The sequence below is a fragment of the Lithobates pipiens genome, unplaced genomic scaffold, assembly GCF_037356315.1.
Source record: "Lithobates pipiens isolate NorthernLeopardFrog02 unplaced genomic scaffold, aLitPip1_a1.2 Scaffold_13, whole genome shotgun sequence".
Lineage (NCBI taxonomy): Eukaryota > Metazoa > Chordata > Amphibia > Anura > Ranidae > Lithobates > Lithobates pipiens.
The window spans coordinates 442,919,956-442,939,686 of record NW_027507718.1 but is presented as its reverse complement, the minus strand read 5'-3'; the positions used below and the strand labels follow the sequence as shown (position 1 = coordinate 442,939,686).

At 42.2% G+C, this 19,731-nt stretch overlaps 4 long non-coding RNA genes across 8 annotated transcripts; 1 reads left to right on the top strand and 3 right to left on the bottom strand.

The window, feature by feature from the left end:
• Positions 1-8,159: 8,159 nt before the first annotated feature.
• On the bottom strand, positions 8,160-10,222 carry LOC143976177 (uncharacterized). Of its 2 annotated transcripts, XR_013272549.1 has the most exons (4): positions 9,319-10,222; positions 9,070-9,216; positions 8,393-8,644; positions 8,160-8,240 (listed from the first exon to the last, which is right to left on the bottom strand). It is a non-coding gene; the product is annotated as an uncharacterized LOC143976177 (long non-coding RNA). The 2 variants fall into 2 exon arrangements; XR_013272548.1 differs by having other exon boundaries at positions 8,163-8,644; positions 9,319-10,218.
• Positions 10,223-11,077: 855 nt separating this feature from the next.
• Positions 11,078-13,140, bottom strand: LOC143976176 (uncharacterized). Of its 2 annotated transcripts, XR_013272547.1 has the most exons (4): positions 12,237-13,140; positions 11,988-12,134; positions 11,311-11,562; positions 11,078-11,158 (listed from the first exon to the last, which is right to left on the bottom strand). It is a non-coding gene; the product is annotated as an uncharacterized LOC143976176 (long non-coding RNA). The 2 variants fall into 2 exon arrangements; XR_013272546.1 differs by having other exon boundaries at positions 11,081-11,562; positions 12,237-13,136.
• An 855-nt stretch (positions 13,141-13,995) lies between these two features.
• LOC143976175 (uncharacterized) lies at positions 13,996-15,964 on the bottom strand. 2 transcript variants are annotated; one of them, XR_013272545.1, is made up of 4 exons: positions 15,155-15,964; positions 14,906-15,052; positions 14,229-14,480; positions 13,996-14,076 (listed from the first exon to the last, which is right to left on the bottom strand). It is a non-coding gene; the product is annotated as an uncharacterized LOC143976175 (long non-coding RNA). The 2 variants fall into 2 exon arrangements; XR_013272544.1 differs by having other exon boundaries at positions 13,999-14,480; positions 15,155-15,961.
• A 71-nt stretch (positions 15,965-16,035) lies between these two features.
• On the top strand, positions 16,036-17,273 carry LOC143976174 (uncharacterized). Of its 2 annotated transcripts, XR_013272543.1 has the most exons (4): positions 16,036-16,114; positions 16,217-16,363; positions 16,789-17,040; positions 17,193-17,273. It is a non-coding gene; the product is annotated as an uncharacterized LOC143976174 (long non-coding RNA). The 2 variants fall into 2 exon arrangements; XR_013272542.1 differs by having other exon boundaries at positions 16,789-17,270.
• The last annotated feature ends 2,458 nt before the right edge of the window (positions 17,274-19,731 follow it).

Here is a 19,731-nt window from a genome sequence, read left to right as displayed (position 1 = left end):
CAAAGAGCCTTGGACCTAGTCCATCCTGTACTTTTATAGTCTCTCCCACAATTCTCTTGACTCTCTGCAGTGCAGCCTGGGATTTGCAGTCCTGTCACCTTAAAAGTCAGTCAGGCTTCTTTGTGCTGGGACTTCATATCCTACAGTTTCTTTCTCTTCATACAGTCTTCCCTTGATTGGCTGAGTTCATTCTGCCAATTAATAATTAGGGGGAAGGGCAAGGTAGGCTGTCTCTCCTGTGTCAAGTCTGTGAGAAAAAAGGAGGGAGGGGAGAAATTACTCTTATATGACAGCCATATCCCTGTTTAATGAGAGTCCTGGTCATTCTGGCACTGTGATCCCGATGCAGCAGCCACTACACACTCCCCCCACATAAAAACCTTTGGTCCTCCAAAGGCAGTAAAGTCTGGAACCCGCTACATGCTCTCAAAGTTACATGCAGAGGAAAACAGGTCAATTCACACAAGCAATCAAAAAGTTTGCATTAGTATAAAGACTTGGCAAAGGAAACTCCCACCTATTAGAATAGGAGGGGAGGTTGTCTTGACTACAGGCCACTCTAACTGGAATGGCCCAGCCAGGTGTGCCAGGGAGTGAGCTAGGGTCATCCTCCACCAAGTCAGTGGTGAGAGGATCATGTGCTTCAAGAGTCCTTTGAGAGGTGAGAACATCCTCTTCAGAGCTTTCACCCAGAGTGTCATAGGTTAGTCTTTTTGGTGGGTGAATAACCCTTAGCTCTTGTTGTACAACAGCTTTAACTTCTTCTTCATGTAAATCAGATTCAGCTTTCTCTTCAGTAAAGGATGGTAAGTCTCTTTGATCTACTGTCAGAAGAGAAGATTGGGAGTCTTCCAACTCTTCAAGAGGTGGACTCAGAGGCACAAACTCAGGAGCTTCTGGCCTGAGCTTCCCGGTGTCAGTCGCCTTGGGAGGAGAAGGGAGGATGGCAGGCCTTGATATTTGAGATAGCCACAACCCGTTCCCTTCTCTTCATCCTCGCTGTCCTCATCCTCTTTATCTAGAGGCACCGACTGAGATCTAGTCACTGGTCGTGATCTCTGAAAGGCCCTGGGTGTGGATTGTGACAGAGGCAATAGATGGTTACGATGCCAAGTCTTCAGCGGTCCTGCAATTCCTTCTGGCCTGATTTGATACATGGGGAGTTCTGGCAGCTGCTTTGAAATGACATAGGGCTGTGACTTCCAGCTGTCAACCAACTTGTGCTTCCCAAGGACACCCAGGTTTTTCAGCAGTACCTTTTCACCGGGTTGCACCCGCACTCTGAGTTCAAAGTTTTTATTCCTCAATAAAGCTGCTTGGGCCTTGTCATAGGCTTCAGACTCTTCTGTAAGCAGTCTACATATCCTCTGTGGGAGGTTGCTGAGGTATGGTCCGAGGATGTGCCAAAGGCCAAGTCTACTGGCAGCCGGGCCTCCCGACTTAACATTAGACGATAGGGAGAGTATCCTGTGCCATAATTTGGTGCTGTTATAAGCATGCACAATAGCAGCTATATGCTTGCTCCAGTGTTGCTTTTGTTCTGAAGTCAGAGTCCTCTGGGATTTGCAGTCCTGTCACCTTAAAAGTCAGTCAGGCTTCTTTGTGCTGGGACTTCATACTTCCTTTCTCCTCCTACAGTTTTACCCATGAATAATTAGGGGAAAGGGCAGAGTAGGCTGTCTCTCCTGTGTCAGGTCTGTGAGAAGAAAAGGAGGGAGGGGTGAAATCATTCTAAGACCCCTTTAACACTGAGCAGCCCTGGGCATCAGTGGTAAAGCGGCGCTATTTTTAGCACCACTTTACCGTCGTTTTAGCAGCGCTGATCGGCCAATAGCGGTGCGGTTTTAAGCCCCTGATAGTGGCCAAAAAAGGGTTAAATCCACCTGCAGTGGCGCTTTGCTGGTGGTATGGCGGCGTTGCCCCATTGTTTTCAATGGGAAGGAGCGTTGGAGGAGCGGTGTATTCACCGCTCCTCCCCCACTGCAAAGAAGCTGCTGGCAGGACTTTTTGTGATGCTCTGCCAGTGCAGCGCCCCAGCACTCCGGCTTTCACACTGGGCTTGCAGCTGGGGCTTTTTTCAGGTGCTATGCAGGCAGTATTTTTAGCGCTGTAGCGCCTGAAAAATGCCTTCAGTGTGAAAGGGGTCTTATAGAACTGACAGCCATGCCCCTGTTTAATGAGAGTCCTGGTCAGCCTGGCACTGTAATCCTGATGCAGCAGCCTCTACACAATGAATACAAAGCTTCTTCTAAATGGCTGAGGTGAATAAATAGTTATTATTTAATTAACAATAAATAATTAAAGGACATCACAATTTCTACCTTACCTCAGGCAATCACATGAAGCTTTGCATACATGGATACAAATACAAGGCTTCCCATGAATGGCTGAGAAGCTGATAAAGCTATAGTATAATACAGTGCTCACTGTGGGTGAAGTAATGGAAATTGTTATTTTGGCCTATTGAGTATGCCCTCCAGTTCTGGGCACTAGTCCTTAGGAGGGATGTGCTGGAACTGGGGAGAGTCCAGAGAAGGGTAACAAAGCTAATAAAGGGACTGGAGGACCTCAACTGTGGGGAAAGGCTACAAGCATTGAACTTATTCTCTCTGGAGAGGAGACCCTCGAGAGGGGATATGATATCAATGTACACATACCGTACTGGTGACCCTAGCATAAGAAAAAAACTTTTCAGTGAAAGGGAATTTAAAAAGACATGCGGCCATTCACTAAAATTAGAAGAGATGCGGTTGAACCTTAGAATGCGTAGAGGGTTCTTTACTGTAAGAGCAGCAAGGATGTGGAATTCTCTTCCAAAAGCAGTGGTATCAGCAGAGAGCATTGATAATTAAAAAAAAAATATTAGATGGGTACCTTAACAAACACAACATACAGGGATATACAATGTACTATTGACATAAACACACACACACACACACACACACACACACACACACACACACACACACACGTTGAACTGAAAGGACTTGTGTCTTTTTTCAGCCTCACCAGCTATGTAACTATGTAATATTTTCTAAATGGTCGAGTTGTGAGCAGGACGCTCCAGGGCTCTGTCCTGGGACCAATTCTGTTTAACTTGTTCATAAACGATATAGAGGTTGGAATACATACAATAGTTAAATCTCTGTGTTTACTGATGATACAAAGCTAAACAGGGTAATAACCTAACAACAGGGTATGGCAACCTTACAGGAAGACCTCAATAAAATAAAGGATGGGCCACCACATGGCAAATGAGGTTTATTATTGATAAATGTAAAGTCATGCTCATGGGGACTAAAATATGAATGCAGGTTACACCCTAGGGGAAGAACCCTTTGGGTAAATTTAGAAAGGGAAAAAAGTCTGGGGGTCCTAGTAGATGTCAGACTCATCAATAGCATTAAAGCTGCAGCAAGCAAGGCCAGCAGACTATTAGTATTTAAAAGGATATATACTCAAGGGATAGAACTGAAATTCTACCACTTTGCAAAACCCTGATTTGGCCTCATCTTGTGTATGCCATCCAGTTCTGGTCACCAATCTTCAGAAATTATGTCTTCGAACTAGAGAAAGTCCAGTGTGGGGCAGCAAAGCTAATAAGGGGGCTGGAGGACCTCAGTTATGAGAAATGACTAGAAACACTAAACTTCTCCATGGAGGAGCCCCTTCCTGCTGCTGCCTCCAGCTCATCTAATTGCCGGGAAACAGAGGCAGACATTGCAATCATGTGAGTGCTGTGATTGGCTGTCACAGTGGTTCACATGTTTTAAAGTGCTTTCCATGAAATTTTACTGTGCGGGGAGCGTTCCCTATGGATGCATATATGCGGTCACTTTGTGTTAAAGTCCATCTGCCCGGAGGCTGCATATATGCAAACAGCCATTGGGAATAGGTTAAAAGAAGATATGATTGCAAGATACAAATCTTTAAATGTGTAAATTGTATTATTGGATGAAAACAATTTAATCTAAGGCCTTTAAAAAAGACACATGGCCACACAATGAAGTTGGAGAAGTAAAAATGTAAATGTGAAGTTGGTGGTGTCAGCACGGAGTATAGATACATTAAAAAAATGGTTCAATGAGTTTCTTAGTGAACACGCTGTACAGGGATATTAAAATTGGTATTTCCATAAACACACACACTCAGACTGAAATGGATGGACCGAAGTCTTTATACAACCTTACCAACTATGTAAAGTGATAGTGGTGCCAACTGAGTAAAGTGATTGGACTTTCGAGTTTAAAACTGAGTGTAAGCTCCCTGAGAGAGGGAAACGAGAGAAGTATCGATACTCCAGTCACATTTATAGTAACATTTATTTTATATCAATACAGAGACTCTCTTTTGATAGTCTTTTTAACCTCTGCACACTGAATAAAAAAACTTTTTAAATTGGTAACTAATTGGCTGTCAACTAGAAATATTATTGGTTGTTATAGGATACAGTAGATGTATTGATTGTACAGGACTATATTAAATAAACCCAGGTGTCTGCTTAGAATGATATACCACAATTTGATGTAATCTCTTTATGAGATCCTGGCATAGTGATTACGGGAGGAAATTGCCATCTGCATGCCTGTACATGTAGTGAAAGCCAAGTTTTCCTGCCAGAGATTTATAATAGAGAGGACAGTTCAGTAATTAGTGCCATAAATTCCTGTTGCCATGAGGTTAACATAATAAAAAACACCATCCTTTGCAGTATTTCTATTAATGTTATTTGTAATTACTTTTATTAACATTGGAGAGCAAACTGTAGTGCATTTGAGGGTAAAGAAAATAGGGCTTGACAGGGATGTTTCAATCTTTCTAGTATCTTCCAAAAACTGGTGCTTTTATGGCCAATGTTACAACTTATGGAGAAGTGGGATTCTTCTCTTCTTCATTTAAATAGTGTTAGCATATTCTGTAGTACACTGAACCATTCATCTACTCTAGTTTATGTTAAAAAAGAAGTGTCATCAATCTGTCCCATGTTTGCTTACCAGCTGTCCGACCACACTGCTAGCAAGGAGACAAATACTTAAAGCATTTGTTACCCCCAACACTTCATATTCCTGATATGTGGCTGCTGTACCATGTACTTGTATGAGAAAGCATCCTGTTCTCTTTGTATTGCTTCCTTTGTGTGAAATCCCTGGTGTTCCTGCTAGTCCCTCTGCTTTCCTATTGAAAACTGACCACATGCAGGAGAAGACAGTGTGGTCAGTTCTCTAGCTGTGCTGGGAACTCAGTATGCTCTCCAATGATCAGACTGGTCCTGACACTCCTCCATTGCACAGCCATTCACTGGGAAGCTCAGTGTATTGCTGTTTCTCCTCCCTCAAGCTCCTATGCAGCTGAAAATAGAGAGAATGTGATCACTTATAAAAAAAAGTTATTTACTAGGGTTGCCCCTATACCTTTTTTTTTTTAAAACAGAGTGAGTACAGATACTTTTTTTTTCCAGTACTCACCAATACCAATTACTGATACCCATCGCCTAGAAAGGTAGGTAGAGGGGTGGTTTGGAAGGTGGGGGGTTTTGTTAGGGTTTGGGGTGAGGGTGGGGGGATTAGAGGGAAGTGAGGGTAGGGTAGTTGAGGGTGGGGTAAAATAGGGATTCTGGGATGGGGGAGTTAGAATGGAAAAGGCTGTGATCGCTGGGGGTAAGGATGGAGATGGGAGGGTCATTGGTAGACATGGGGGTAGAGGTGACAGCTGGTGGAGGGAAGGAGGAGGCAACAGGCAGAAGTGACAGCAGTGACTGCATACATGGTACAGGTGACAGTCAGAGACTGCGGATATGATAAAGGAGATGGTCAGAGGCTGCAGACATGGTACAGGAGACGATCAGAGGCTGCAGACATGATCAGAAACTGTAGACATGGTACAGGAGACAATCAGAGGCTGCGGACATGGTACAGGAGATGGTCAGAGACTGCAGACATGATCAAAGACTGCAGATATGGTATAGGAGGCGATCTGAGTCTGAGGACTTGGTCAGAGGCTGAGGACATGGTCAAAGGCTGTGAACATGGTATGGGAGATGGTCAGAGACTGCAGACATAACTCCCCATGTTCATCATAGGGAATAGAAAAGTTTCCAGCCATTCATTCACCGTAATCACAGTGGGGACTGGGGAACAGCTTAAGTTCAAAAACATGAACATTTCTGTAACTTCTGTTCTGTATTTTCTGTAACATGCTCATCCTCTTACTTCTAATACATTTGCAGTGCACTTCAGATTACCAGCCAAACCCGCCCTCCCCTCCCGAGCACAATCGAGCCGAGACCACCCCCCACCCGAGCACAGTAGGAACCCGCACCCTCCGGGCACAGCCTAGCCGAGCCTGTCCCCTCCAAGCACAGCCGAGCCCATCTGCCCGAGCACATCCGAGCTGGCCCTCATCTGCCCGAGCGACCCGAGCACATCCGAGCCAAGACCACCCCCTGCCCGAGCACATCCGAACCAAGCCCAAGCACGTCCGAGCCCGCTCCTCCCACCCACAGCCGAGCTGAGACCACTCCCCACCTGAGCACAGTCAAGATGAGTCGAGACTACCCCCTCTCCCCCACGCCTGTGGGAGGCAGGAGCAAGGACACATCGCTGGGAGGAGGAGGTGGGGGTGGCAGAGGAGACCACTTCCAAGCTGCCACTTCCTGTATCGGCTTCAGGTATCAGCGCATTTTCGCAAGTACTGATACTCATGAAAATGCTTTGTATCGGTACCGATACTGGTACTGGTATCGGTGCAACCCTAGTATTTACAATGGTTTTTAAAAAATGGTATTTACAATGTTTTTTTTATATTTATTTAAAAAGTTTTGCATTTTATTTCTATTTTAAACTGCATGGGTTGTTTTACAAGGTGATCGTTTATAATCGCTTTAATGAGAGCTGATTTACAGCGATCATTTCTGGCAGCAGGTGCACACTGGATTCTAGTGCCACCAGCTCAGTTCATAACACAAGCCCTGACTTTTCATTGACAAAATATAATAATTAGTCAGCATTGCAGGACAGTGTTAACTACCTGTGCACTGTAAGTACTATCAGCTGACAGGGAAATCACACAGTACCACAGTGCTGACTTTTACTAGTGCCGACTTTTTACTATTGTAAATAGTGATTTTTTTTTCTATTGTATATGAACAGTTAGCACTGGCAGACTCTAAATGGACAGAATGTTCACTCATTTTAGAGAAGGGGCTGAGTGCAGTGCTGTAGCTCCCCGTAGGAGTGCCCATAAATTGGGCTTTAGCCTGGGGTGGACCTACAGCATATCACAGACAGAAATAAAAAATGTTATTTTAATGCACAAGGGACCACAAATCAGTTATATCATCATGCTACATGCACTGAGTCCAGAGGGGGATACAAGAAGAATTGTTAGGTTTTGCAGATACTTGTGCTCGTATCACAACCACACATGCATGCATGCAGTTGTATTGTAGCACCAATTTAGATAGATCTGTCATGTTTCGGTTTTCCAGTTGTGGAATCATAAAAGATCACTCAAAATCCAAGAAGAAAGTAACTTTGATGGGAACGGAACCTAAGACACTGTCTAGTTGAGGAACAAGTGTGGAAGCCTGGAAGGTATAAAGCTACTGAAGAAGAACACATTACAGTGGAACTTCACTCTGTCTGTTGTTTATAATCCTCATGCTGCTAGCATTAGTAAATAGATAAGAAATTTATATCATATTTACTTGTTTTAAACTTTTTTATTTTTTTTATTTCTTGAGTTATTTCCTGGTTTTCAAGCCTAGGCTTATGATGTCTTAAATCCCAAGAGTGCTTACGAGGGGTGGAGGGGTTTTCTCAGCTAAGCACACCTTGCATCCTGCATGCCTGAGCTAAGGCCTTAAATCCCGGGAGTCCTTAGGAGGGGTGGACGGGTTTTCTCAGCAAAGCAAAAAACGAAAGTATCCCCAAAGTGGGGTTTTTTAACAGCGTAAATTACCTGTGGAGGCTAGTTTATGTATATATGGAAATAAATACTGACATGTGGCAAAAAACTAATAATACAAATGTTTATTAGTAAAAAAGAGGATTGAACAGGTGACACAGTAGTCAGGGACTGAGCTCCACTATGTGAATAAAAATATATGATATTACATGGATAGACAGAATACAATTATAATGCCTAGACCATAATGCCACTGTAAATACAGTAAAAAATAGATAATGTGGACCCTTTACGCGTTTCGACCCTCTCGGGGGTCTTCTTCAGAAGGTTTTTATCTATTGTAAAAGAAGGAAGACAAACATAAATACATATCCATATATGGTGCACTGTACTTTACTAGAAATAATCTGCTGTGGGCAGAATATACACCAAACATTGCATGGTTACATAATTAACAGTCAGTTGGTATACATTGCATGATAGCTACCTATATCATTCACGTAGGAGATCCTCTTTGAAAGACAGAAATAAGCTCCGCCATTTCTCCCATATCCTTCACAGATGCGCCAAACCTGCATAGTTGAAGTTGGTCGCTATGCTCTACCGAAAAGGGAGAGCAAGGGAACGGAGTTCAAGGGATAAATAACTTACAGGGGATCACATCGCTATTGCTACCTCCAATATAAAATAGTGGAGGAGGGTATAGGTATGGGTAGACAGAAGTCGGGAGGGGGACAACCTACAATAAAAACAAAAGAAAATATAAGGATGTATATATATATGAAAAATCCCTATTCAGGGGCTGTCCCCCCTGTATAGGGGGACAGAAAATATACCTACATATAGTATGTCGGGTATATAGATACAGAGGTAAGCCACACTACTTGAGTGTAGCATACCATACACGATTAGAGTTTAAGCAGATGATAATAAAAGCTAAAGATCATTGTAAGTGCCCAGTAATGAGTCAGCAACGACAGACAACGCCAGATGACAAAGAAGAAAATAAGTGAAATAAAGACACAGCATGTGCAAAATCTAATACCCCAGCGTGACTGGTGGTGAAAGTAAGATGGTGAAAAGTAAAATAAGAATACACCATGTTCTGGTGTCCAAGGTGCCCCAGCGTAACAAAAGTAAGTGTGGAAAAGGTGGTATATATACCTGTGGTTAATATCAAGTAAGTGCACGTTATGTAGCAGAGCCAAAAAGGGGCAATATAATGGAGATAGTAGTTGATTAGAAATAGTGGGCTTTACAATCAAACCCCTCAGATACTTATACTGTCATGGGACAGAAAAGACCTTTCATCTGCAAATAAACAAGAGATAGTATTAAACTCCTGCAAGCAGAGCTATATATAAGCGGTGAGGAGAGTAGTAAAGCATTCAGTAGAGTAATCCAGTGACTTACCCTGCACCTAAAGTCAGTGCTAATGCTATCCTGTAGTAAGCAGAGTGAATTGCCAGTGTGAGGAGGTGGGATATAAATCATGTGTCATTCAATTAGCTGAATCAAATTAGGAACTCCACCTGTCTAGCCATAGCCTCATTTGGTCGCCATATTGGTTGATTAGAAATAATGAACTTTCCAATCAAACCCCTCAGATGCTTATACTGTCATGGGACAGAAAAGACCTTTTATCTGCAAATAAACAAGAGATAGTATTAAGCTCCTGCAAGCAGAGCTATATATAGGCAGTAAGGAGAGTAGTAGAGCATTCAGTAAAATAATCCAGTGACTTGCCCTGCACCTAAAGTCAGTGTTGGTGCTATCCTGTAGTAAGCAGAGTGAATTGCCAGTGTGAAGAGGTGGGATATAAATATCCCATATGTCGTTCAATTAGCTGAATCGAATTAGAAACTCCACCTGTCTAACCATATCCTCATTTGGTCGCCATATAGGCCGACCGGATGTGGTCCCCTCGGCGTTCCGGAAGTGACCTTCCCAACATGGCGGGAAGGTACGCAGTAGCGTCGCACCGGCGTGACGTCGGCACGTCGCGTCGCACGCGTACAAAACGCATGCGCAGTGAGGTGCCGCGTCCGGTACTGTTCCGGAATGCCGCCGACCAGATGCATTGTCCCGGGGGGACGGGTGGCGCCTACCCGCACAAGCCCCGGGACGAACGGGGAGAGGCATGCGTGCACCAATGCCGCTCCCCTCTTCTGGTCGGGAAGTCATACCCAAGCAGTCCGCCCTATGTGCAGCGAAACGAACAAGTATGCTCAAATGGCACCATCTGATGGAGAAAGAGGGGAAATGCACACGAGCTTAACCGTCATAAAGTGTATAGAAAAATATGTGAAAGGACATATTAATATATTTAATAGCAACATGTCAGGAGTAAAAATAAATATAAAAATAGCACAAAAACATTTCATAATGAATATATCATTCACAGGTAAACTGGGTATACATAAGAAAATCATCTACTGGTGAATGTACAGAATATGGCAAGCTGGTTATCGGATGGTGAGGCCATATATACATACTACGTTACTGTATCACATATATGCACATATACTCCCATCAGGTGCAAAGAGGAGCAAATAAGGATAATCAATATAATCATCCTATTAGAAAATTAGTGGAGCACCTATAAAAATGTGAACATTTGCACGTGTGTGGTAAGTTAACTTTATAGGTGCCTTGAGGGGCTATATCTGAGGCCCAAACCAAAATTGTTCCAATTATCGCCTTGGAAGCTATTCGTGTTGACAACAAAAGACAATCGACAATAGCCGAAAAATGCCAAATTCAAATAGTACTAAACCAAGTAGAGCTCATGGCCCAGACCTCTGTATGTTACCGAATGGGGAAGGGTGTTTAACCACCCGGGTTTTAGAAGACTAGAAAAAATGGACGGTAACACCCCTATGCAGGGTCAGAGGGCGCTGATCACCCCTGGTATGTTGAAAACAAAAAACGAAAGTATCCCCAAAGTGGGGTTTTTTAACAGCGTAAATTACCTGTGGAGGCTAGTTTATGTATATATGGAAATAAATACTGACATGTGGCAAAAAACTAATAATACAAATGTTTATTAGTAAAAAAGAGGATTGAACAGGTGACACAGTAGTCAGGGACTGAGCTCCACTATGTGAATAAAAATATATGATATTACATGGATAGACAGAATACAATTATAATGCCTAGACCATAATGCCACTGTAAATACAGTAAAAAATAGATAATGTGGACCCTTTACGCGTTTCGACCCTCTCGGGGGTCTTCTTCAGAAGGTTTTTATCTATTGTAAAAGAAGGAAGACAAACATAAATACATATCCATATATGGTGCACTGTACTTTACTAGAAATAATCTGCTGTGGGCAGAATATACACCAAACATTGCATGGTTACATAATTAACAGTCAGTTGGTATACATTGCATGATAGCTACCTATATCATTCACGTAGGAGATCCTCTTTGAAAGACAGAAATAAGCTCCGCCATTTCTCCCATATCCTTCACAGATGCGCCAAACCTGCATAGTTGAAGTTGGTCGCTATGCTCTACCGAAAAGGGAGAGCAAGGGAACGGAGTTCAAGGGATAAATAACTTACAGGGGATCACATCGCTATTGCTACCTCCAATATAAAATAGTGGAGGAGGGTATAGGTATGGGTAGACAGAAGTCGGGAGGGGGACAACCTACAATAAAAACAAAAGAAAATATAAGGATGTATATATATATGAAAAATCCCTATTCAGGGGCTGTCCCCCCTGTATAGGGGGACAGAAAATATACCTACATATAGTATGTCGGGTATATAGATACAGAGGTAAGCCACACTACTTGAGTGTAGCATACCATACACGATTAGAGTTTAAGCAGATGATAATAAAAGCTAAAGATCATTGTAAGTGCCCAGTAATGAGTCAGCAACGACAGACAACGCCAGATGACAAAGAAGAAAATAAGTGAAATAAAGACACAGCATGTGCAAAATCTAATACCCCAGCGTGACTGGTGGTGAAAGTAAGATGGTGAAAAGTAAAATAAGAATACACCATGTTCTGGTGTCCAAGGTGCCCCAGCGTAACAAAAGTAAGTGTGGAAAAGGTGGTATATATACCTGTGGTTAATATCAAGTAAGTGCACGTTATGTAGCAGAGCCAAAAAGGGGCAATATAATGGAGATAGTAGTTGATTAGAAATAGTGGGCTTTACAATCAAACCCCTCAGATACTTATACTGTCATGGGACAGAAAAGACCTTTCATCTGCAAATAAACAAGAGATAGTATTAAACTCCTGCAAGCAGAGCTATATATAAGCGGTGAGGAGAGTAGTAAAGCATTCAGTAGAGTAATCCAGTGACTTACCCTGCACCTAAAGTCAGTGCTAATGCTATCCTGTAGTAAGCAGAGTGAATTGCCAGTGTGAGGAGGTGGGATATAAATCATGTGTCATTCAATTAGCTGAATCAAATTAGGAACTCCACCTGTCTAGCCATAGCCTCATTTGGTCGCCATATTGGTTGATTAGAAATAATGAACTTTCCAATCAAACCCCTCAGATGCTTATACTGTCATGGGACAGAAAAGACCTTTTATCTGCAAATAAACAAGAGATAGTATTAAGCTCCTGCAAGCAGAGCTATATATAGGCAGTAAGGAGAGTAGTAGAGCATTCAGTAAAATAATCCAGTGACTTGCCCTGCACCTAAAGTCAGTGTTGGTGCTATCCTGTAGTAAGCAGAGTGAATTGCCAGTGTGAAGAGGTGGGATATAAATATCCCATATGTCGTTCAATTAGCTGAATCGAATTAGAAACTCCACCTGTCTAACCATATCCTCATTTGGTCGCCATATAGGCCGACCGGATGTGGTCCCCTCGGCGTTCCGGAAGTGACCTTCCCAACATGGCGGGAAGGTACGCAGTAGCGTCGCACCGGCGTGACGTCGGCACGTCGCGTCGCACGCGTACAAAACGCATGCGCAGTGAGGTGCCGCGTCCGGTACTGTTCCGGAATGCCGCCGACCAGATGCATTGTCCCGGGGGGACGGGTGGCGCCTACCCGCACAAGCCCCGGGACGAACGGGGAGAGGCATGCGTGCACCAATGCCGCTCCCCTCTTCTGGTCGGGAAGTCATACCCAAGCAGTCCGCCCTATGTGCAGCGAAACGAACAAGTATGCTCAAATGGCACCATCTGATGGAGAAAGAGGGGAAATGCACACGAGCTTAACCGTCATAAAGTGTATAGAAAAATATGTGAAAGGACATATTAATATATTTAATAGCAACATGTCAGGAGTAAAAATAAATATAAAAATAGCACAAAAACATTTCATAATGAATATATCATTCACAGGTAAACTGGGTATACATAAGAAAATCATCTACTGGTGAATGTACAGAATATGGCAAGCTGGTTATCGGATGGTGAGGCCATATATACATACTACGTTACTGTATCACATATATGCACATATACTCCCATCAGGTGCAAAGAGGAGCAAATAAGGATAATCAATATAATCATCCTATTAGAAAATTAGTGGAGCACCTATAAAAATGTGAACATTTGCACGTGTGTGGTAAGTTAACTTTATAGGTGCCTTGAGGGGCTATATCTGAGGCCCAAACCAAAATTGTTCCAATTATCGCCTTGGAAGCTATTCGTGTTGACAACAAAAGACAATCGACAATAGCCGAAAAATGCCAAATTCAAATAGTACTAAACCAAGTAGAGCTCATGGCCCAGACCTCTGTATGTTACCGAATGGGGAAGGGTGTTTAACCACCCGGGTTTTAGAAGACTAGAAAAAATGGACGGTAACACCCCTATGCAGGGTCAGAGGGCGCTGATCACCCCTGGTATGTTGAAAACAAAAAACGAAAGTATCCCCAAAGTGGGGTTTTTTAACAGCGTAAATTACCTGTGGAGGCTAGTTTATGTATATATGGAAATAAATACTGACATGTGGCAAAAAACTAATAATACAAATGTTTATTAGTAAAAAAGAGGATTGAACAGGTGACACAGTAGTCAGGGACTGAGCTCCACTATGTGAATAAAAATATATGATATTACATGGATAGACAGAATACAATTATAATGCCTAGACCATAATGCCACTGTAAATACAGTAAAAAATAGATAATGTGGACCCTTTACGCGTTTCGACCCTCTCGGGGGTCTTCTTCAGAAGGTTTTTATCTATTGTAAAAGAAGGAAGACAAACATAAATACATATCCATATATGGTGCACTGTACTTTACTAGAAATAATCTGCTGTGGGCAGAATATACACCAAACATTGCATGGTTACATAATTAACAGTCAGTTGGTATACATTGCATGATAGCTACCTATATCATTCACGTAGGAGATCCTCTTTGAAAGACAGAAATAAGCTCCGCCATTTCTCCCATATCCTTCACAGATGCGCCAAACCTGCATAGTTGAAGTTGGTCGCTATGCTCTACCGAAAAGGGAGAGCAAGGGAACGGAGTTCAAGGGATAAATAACTTACAGGGGATCACATCGCTATTGCTACCTCCAATATAAAATAGTGGAGGAGGGTATAGGTATGGGTAGACAGAAGTCGGGAGGGGGACAACCTACAATAAAAACAAAAGAAAATATAAGGATGTATATATATATGAAAAATCCCTATTCAGGGGCTGTCCCCCCTGTATAGGGGGACAGAAAATATACCTACATATAGTATGTCGGGTATATAGATACAGAGGTAAGCCACACTACTTGAGTGTAGCATACCATACACGATTAGAGTTTAAGCAGATGATAATAAAAGCTAAAGATCATTGTAAGTGCCCAGTAATGAGTCAGCAACGACAGACAACGCCAGATGACAAAGAAGAAAATAAGTGAAATAAAGACACAGCATGTGCAAAATCTAATACCCCAGCGTGACTGGTGGTGAAAGTAAGATGGTGAAAAGTAAAATAAGAATACACCATGTTCTGGTGTCCAAGGTGCCCCAGCGTAACAAAAGTAAGTGTGGAAAAGGTGGTATATATACCTGTGGTTAATATCAAGTAAGTGCACGTTATGTAGCAGAGCCAAAAAGGGGCAATATAATGGAGATAGTAGTTGATTAGAAATAGTGGGCTTTACAATCAAACCCCTCAGATACTTATACTGTCATGGGACAGAAAAGACCTTTCATCTGCAAATAAACAAGAGATAGTATTAAACTCCTGCAAGCAGAGCTATATATAAGCGGTGAGGAGAGTAGTAAAGCATTCAGTAGAGTAATCCAGTGACTTACCCTGCACCTAAAGTCAGTGCTAATGCTATCCTGTAGTAAGCAGAGTGAATTGCCAGTGTGAGGAGGTGGGATATAAATCATGTGTCATTCAATTAGCTGAATCAAATTAGGAACTCCACCTGTCTAGCCATAGCCTCATTTGGTCGCCATATTGGTTGATTAGAAATAATGAACTTTCCAATCAAACCCCTCAGATGCTTATACTGTCATGGGACAGAAAAGACCTTTTATCTGCAAATAAACAAGAGATAGTATTAAGCTCCTGCAAGCAGAGCTATATATAGGCAGTAAGGAGAGTAGTAGAGCATTCAGTAAAATAATCCAGTGACTTGCCCTGCACCTAAAGTCAGTGTTGGTGCTATCCTGTAGTAAGCAGAGTGAATTGCCAGTGTGAAGAGGTGGGATATAAATATCCCATATGTCGTTCAATTAGCTGAATCGAATTAGAAACTCCACCTGTCTAACCATATCCTCATTTGGTCGCCATATAGGCCGACCGGATGTGGTCCCCTCGGCGTTCCGGAAGTGACCTTCCCAACATGGCGGGAAGGTACGCAGTAGCGTCGCACCGGCGTGACGTCGGCACGTCGCGTCGCACGCGTACAAAACGCATGCGCAGTGAGGTGCCGCGTCCGGTACTGTTCCGGAATGCCGCCGACCAGATGCATTGTCCCGGGGGGACGGGTGGCGCCTACCCGCACAAGCCCCGGGACGAACGGGGAGAGGCATGCGTGCACCAATGCCGCTCCCCTCTTCTGGTCGGGAAGTCATACCCAAGCAGTCCGCCCTATGTGCAGCGAAACGAACAAGTATGCTCAAATGGCACCATCTGATGGAGAGTTCCTAGTTCCTAATTTGATTCAGCTAATTGAATGACACATGATTTATATCCCACCTCCTCACACTGGCAATTCACTCTGCTTACTACAGGATAGCATTAGCACTGACTTTAGGTGCAGGGTAAGTCACTGGATTACTCTACTGAATGCTTTACTACTCTCCTCACCGCTTATATATAGCTCTGCTTGCAGGAGTTTAATACTATCTCTTGTTTATTTGCAGATGAAAGGTCTTTTCTGTCCCATGACAGTATAAGTATCTGAGGGGTTTGATTGTAAAGCCCACTATTTCTAATCAACTACTATCTCCATTATATTGCCCCTTTTTGGCTCTGCTACATAACGTGCACTTACTTGATATTAACCACAGGTATATATACCACCTTTTCCACACTTACTTTTGTTACGCTGGGGCACCTTGGACACCAGAACATGGTGTATTCTTATTTTACTTTTCACCATCTTACTTTCACCACCAGTCACGCTGGGGTATTAGATTTTGCACATGCTGTGTCTTTATTTCACTTATTTTCTTCTTTGTCATCTGGCGTTGTCTGTCGTTGCTGACTCATTACTGGGCACTTACAATGATCTTTAGCTTTTATTATCATCTGCTTAAACTCTAATCGTGTATGGTATGCTACACTCAAGTAGTGTGGCTTACCTCTGTATCTATATACCCGACATACTATATGTAGGTATATTTTCTGTCCCCCTATACAGGGGGGACAGCCCCTGAATAGGGATTTTTCATATATATATACATCCTTATATTTTCTTTTGTTTTTATTGTAGGTTGTCCCCCTCCCGACTTCTGTCTACCCATACCTATACCCTCCTCCACTATTTTATATTGGAGGTAGCAATAGCGATGTGATCCCCTGTAAGTTATTTATCCCTTGAACTCCGTTCCCTTGCTCTCCCTTTTCGGTAGAGCATAGCGACCAACTTCAACTATGCAGGTTTGGCGCATCTGTGAAGGATATGGGAGAAATGGCGGAGCTTATTTCTGTCTTTCAAAGAGGATCTCCTACGTGAATGATATAGGTAGCTATCATGCAATGTATACCAACTGACTGTTAATTATGTAACCATGCAATGTTTGGTGTATATTCTGCCCACAGCAGATTATTTCTAGTAAAGTACAGTGCACCATATATGGATATGTATTTATGTTTGTCTTCCTTCTTTTACAATAGATAAAAACCTTCTGAAGAAGACCCCCGAGAGGGTCGAAACGCGTAAAGGGTCCACATTATCTATTTTTTACTGTATTTACAGTGGCATTATGGTCTAGGCATTATAATTGTATTCTGTCTATCCATGTAATATCATATATTTTTATTCACATAGTGGAGCTCAGTCCCTGACTACTGTGTCACCTGTTCAATCCTCTTTTTTACTAATAAACATTTGTATTATTAGTTTTTTGCCACATGTCAGTATTTATTTCCATATATACATAAACTAGCCTCCACAGGTAATTTACGCTGTTAAAAAACCCCACTTTGGGGATACTTTCGTTTTTTGTTTTCAACATACCAGGGGTGATCAGCGCCCTCTGACCCTGCATAGGGGTGTTACCGTCCATTTTTTCTCAGCAAAGCACACCCTTCTGCCTGCATGGCTGAGCTAAGGGCAGATTCCGGGAAGTACAGTACATTCTGCATTAATCACCTGCCCTTGAACAAGATGGCCATGGCCCTAAATGCTAGATGAGTGTTTTTCAAAGGGATCTCCTAGCAAAATAAAGCATGGACACATGGATGGGTGAGTTTGCTATTAGAACATAATTAAATAGTATTTTGGGTTTGTGGTACTCGGATGCAGTGCAGTTACACTTTATGGCCTGTATCACTGGGCTTTGAACTTGTTTTATAGGTATGTGTGACTTGACATTAACCTCCTTCTGATCAGCTTCAAGCAGGTTTTGAATTCCCTTAGACTTGTATGGGAATGCAAAACACACTTGCAATTAGGAAATGCCTAGCAAGGGTAATTTTTTTTTTTTCACCGCGAGTGCAAATTTAACTTCAGCAGACAAAAGAGTGTCCTGTACTGTCAGACGGAGTTGTCCTGTGAGGGATAGCTACTGTTGTGTACATTTCAGGACCGGATGGACAAAAAAAAAAATCCTATGGCAGGTAAAACAATTACCTTATATATGTATTTCATTTTTGTATTTGGCTGTTTGTTTATAATTCAGCTTTAATATAAATTTGGCGAAATGCAGGTATGTACCTTTTAAATGTAATGTATTGCATTAAACTACTCCAGAACATTATCATCATTGTTTCTGTTGTGACCCTTTCTTTATTATTTATTTCTTACTTATTTATCTGATAACTACATGAGTAAAAGCAATGTGTATTACCTTAAGGTACCGGCTCCCAGGGGCATAATCAATGATTTCAATTTTTATTTTTTTCTAATTTTACCACATGTGATGAACACCTCTTTAGTTTAATCATCATAAATATTCAATGAGAAGGAAATTTTATCTCTAGTGAGCATATAAACTTTTCAGATGCCAAGAAGAAAAGGATACCTGAGCTTTCTTATTGGACAAGATTGCCGGCTTTAGGCTTATTCTATAAAAAGAAGAGCCAGCTTCATTTAGTAGCATATGCAGATGTACTCTTTGTTGTTGTAGCACAAAGTCAGGCACACACTGTGGACAGTAGGTGTTGTAGTCAGCACAGGCCAAGGACATAAGGAAACAAGCGAATCAGCAAAGTCCAGAGAACACAGCAGTCTGGATACCATTCAGCAGATTAGGAACAAAGCAGACACCGTGGCCTTACAGTGGTATGGCGGTCTGATCAGTAATGCTTGAACATAATACAAACACAGGGACAAGTTCTGCTATTGGCACGCTTTGAAAGCTAGGAAGGAAGGTTGTCGGTCTTCATTGCAGTGTCTGTGATATTGTCATGCATCGTATGTTGCTAGCAACAGATATCTAAAATTAGCATTTTAGCTTTTAATGGATGTTTGCAAGCTGAGCCGCAATACCCCCACCTTTATTTTTTTTAACTCAAGAGGATGAAGTCTCTGATTGTATGGGTCATGCGCAACTATGCATATGCATTAGTGTGCATTTTTATTTATATATTTTCCCATGCATGTGCACTCATTTATGCACGCATTTAGTTTGCACATTGGATTCACATTTCTATGTATGCAAATACGTCTTTCATTTCAATAATCGTTATACTGAAAATGAGGGAGGGTGGCAGCGGAATATTGTGAAGGTTGAAGGAGGGTCCTTATTGATGTATGCTACACTCATCTTGCACATTTGTTTCCTTGATACAAGCTTACTACAGTATATACAGTAAGTGTATTTTAATTTTTTTGTAACCAAATTGAGATAACACCTACTTTATATTTGTTACATGTTCCTATTCACATAGCATAGCATAGCGACTTAAAGTGTTACTAAACCCAGGACCCTGCATTCACTATATCTGGTCTCCCATAGTACATAGAACATGGAAATGCAATTATTTTAGTAAATATAAACCGCTAAATACCTTTTCTCATCAGCCGTATAGTCTTGTAACTTCTATCAATGTCTGGTTAAAGGTTGTAGGTGGAGTTTTCACACCGCACTGGATGTCCTATTAGGATCCAGGACCCCTGGCCCTCTGTTTGGACAGTGCTGATTGGCCCTGTGTGGATCACATGCACTCTCCCAAGAAATAAAAACCTCTCTAGCAATACACACCAAACTGA